General features: G+C 34.8%; 1 pseudogene; it reads left to right on the forward strand.

Annotated features, from left to right (window-relative positions):
- The first annotated feature begins 651 nt into the window (after positions 1-651).
- Positions 652-1,502, forward strand: LOC143669993 (UPF0711 protein C18orf21 homolog; annotated as a pseudogene).
- The last annotated feature ends 1,452 nt before the right edge of the window (positions 1,503-2,954 follow it).

The following is a 2,954-nucleotide window of genomic DNA, read 5'->3' on the forward strand; positions in this document are numbered from 1 at the left end:
CAGGGCAGGCGAGAACTCTGCCACTGCACCACCATCGCCCGCCTAAGAGGCACACAATTTTGATTACTGTGGCTTTGTACTAAGTTTTGATATCAGGAAGTATGAGATTTTTCTGTTTTTTTTTTTGTTGTTGTTGTTGTTGTTTGTTTTTTAAATATCAATTTGGATATTCAAATTGTGATTCCATATTAATTTGAGGGTCAACGTTTTCATTTCTGCAAAAAATGCTGTTGGAATTTTGATAAGCACTGTGCTGAATGTATAGATTACCTTGGGTAATACTGCTATCTAAAAAATATAGTTTTCCTGTCCATGAAAAACAATGACTTGCTATTTATTGAGGTCCTTAATTTTTTTCAGCAGGGTTTCGTAGTTTTCAATGCATAAGTTCTTCAGTTCCTTAGATAAATTTATCCTTGATATTTTATTATTTTAGAGGCTATTGTAAATGGAATTTTCTTTCTTTCTTTTTTCAATTTCCATTTTGGATTGTTCTTTGCTGGTATACAGACACAAAACTGATTTTTGCATGTTAATCTTGTAGCCTGCAACTCTGCTGAACTTGTTTATGCCTAGAAATTTTCAGAAAAATCATATCCCCTTTCTTTCTCATGGGGTCTCAGAGGTGTGGAAGCAGCGGCGGCTGCTGGGATGAGGCAGAAGCACAGTCTTAAGGCTGCTGCTTGGAAACTACAAGCTAGCTGCCCCAGCCAGGCCCACTATCTCCTGTAAGAGAAAGACAGGAGGGAACTTGGAGATGATCAAAGCACTTTTGAAGAAACATGTCCACAATGTTTCCAGTTGCTGGTGCTGGATAACTCCTGAGTGCATTTGAAATCCAAGCCCAGACTGATGCCCAAAATGCAGAAACGTCTTCATGGAGAAGCAAAAAATTATACATAGTTTTAAAGAAGCAAAAATTGTGGGAAAAAAAAAAAGACTCCAAAAGTGTATTGTTGATTACTTGGAAAACATCCAATAGAACAGTTAAACATCCTGGTAAAAGTAGGAGCTTTCTATCAGTACTGGAGAACAGTTCTACCACTCCTACAAAGAAACCCTGAGGGAAGACACCTGGGAGAAAGACTCAATGTTCTGCAAACCTAAATCATGATGTAGTTGGTTCCAAAGGCAAGAGTCCAGCACTGATTTGCAGAACACCTACATCTGGAGAGTCGACACCAATTTCCTCTGCAAAGAATGAGAGCAAAGCAAGGAAACACTTCTCTCAACTAAAAATGTTATTTAGGAAGAATTGGGCAACGATGGCTCAGTGACAGAATTCTCGCCTGCCACGCTGAAGACCCAGGTTAGATTCTCAGTGCCTATCCATGTAAAAAACAGCATAATTTGGACAGGCCACAGTGGTTCAGCAGGCAGGGTTCTTGCCTGCCATGACGGTGACCCGGGTTCAATTCCCGGTGCCTGCCCATGTAAAAAAAAAAAAAAAAGAATTCCCAAACAACTCAAAGGTGGCCTTCAGAAATTTGTCTTCTCTATGAAGGATGGATTTTGAAAATGAGAAACATCTAATGTAATTTCTGAAAGTAAAGTTAGAAAAAGAACACTTTTCACTTATTCTTGGCATCCTTCAGTGTTTATGGAGAAAATACCTCACTGGAATGAAGAGATGAAACCTATCCCACAAAGGGTGGTTGTGAGAATGAAAAAAGTATGTGAAAGGTCCTTGTAATTAGTATAAATGTATACAGATATTGATTATTATAATGTTCCCTCCTTTAACTAGCAGTTTTTATTATTTATGTTTTCTTTCATAAGAAAATTGAGGCATTTATGAGAGGGTCTACTCACTAATGAAGATTTCTTCCAGGTGTGTGTAGCTTCATTGTTAACTGAAAATAGGAATCAATTTTGTGTGCCCTTGTTTTCCTTCTATCAGCTACATAACTGTATATTAGTAAAATTTGATATTATTCCTATATTTTGAGTGCAAAATATAATATCTGGGTCAGTCTTGAAATACAGATGATTCAACAGGATACTGAAATTTTCATTTTTACCACTTTGTATTACTTCTATAATAATATTTCATCTTAGTATTATTTTAATTTGCTATAGTAAAGACTTAGGTGTAGGTCTAAAAATTACATCAGAACATAACAATTTAGCTATCTTAAATATTTTCCAGGACATAAATACATATATTTTTATATATAAATAATAAGCAAGGATTGGTTTTTTAAAAACTCTTTAAATAAATAATGTAGATATTTGAAAAAAAAATCATGTCCTGAGAATAGAGAAAGTTTTACTTCTCCTTACCAATTTGGGTACTTTTAATTTCTTTTCTTGCCTAATTGCTCTGGCAAAGATTTCTAGTGCAATGTTGAATAGCAGTGGTGAACGTGGGCATCCTTGTCTCATGCTTGACTTCAGGGGTAAGGCTTTCAATCTTTCACCAATGAATATAAGGTTAGCTGTGTGTTTTTCATAAATGTCCTTTATCATGTTGTGGAAATTACTTTAGAATAAAAATTTCTATTTTCTGAGTTTTTTTTTTTTATCACGAAAGGACGCTAGACTTTGCCAGAGGCCTTTTCTGCATTGATTGAAATGACTATGTTATTTTTCCCCATTTCATTAATTTGGTGTGTTTCACTGATTGGCTTTCTCACATTGAATCACCTTTGCATTCCCAGGATAAATTATAGTAACAGCGTTTTAAAATAGAATGTATTTCTATTTCAAATAAGTTTCCCATAACAACCTTTATAAATTCAAGAATTCTCAGATAAAAAGGCTCTTCCTACTCAACTGAAATGTGTACACTCATTTGAGGTCAGGGATACTTGAGGATAAATGAAATAACTCATACTAATGTGATCAGTCGATTAAATGGAATAATTTGTTTCAGTCAATTAAATGGAATGATTTGTACAATTACAATGCAAATGCATTTTACATTCTCATTGAAATGTTCTATAAGATTATTC

This window comes from Tamandua tetradactyla, chromosome 26, assembly GCF_023851605.1.
Source record: "Tamandua tetradactyla isolate mTamTet1 chromosome 26, mTamTet1.pri, whole genome shotgun sequence".
Taxonomy (NCBI): domain Eukaryota; kingdom Metazoa; phylum Chordata; class Mammalia; order Pilosa; family Myrmecophagidae; genus Tamandua; species Tamandua tetradactyla.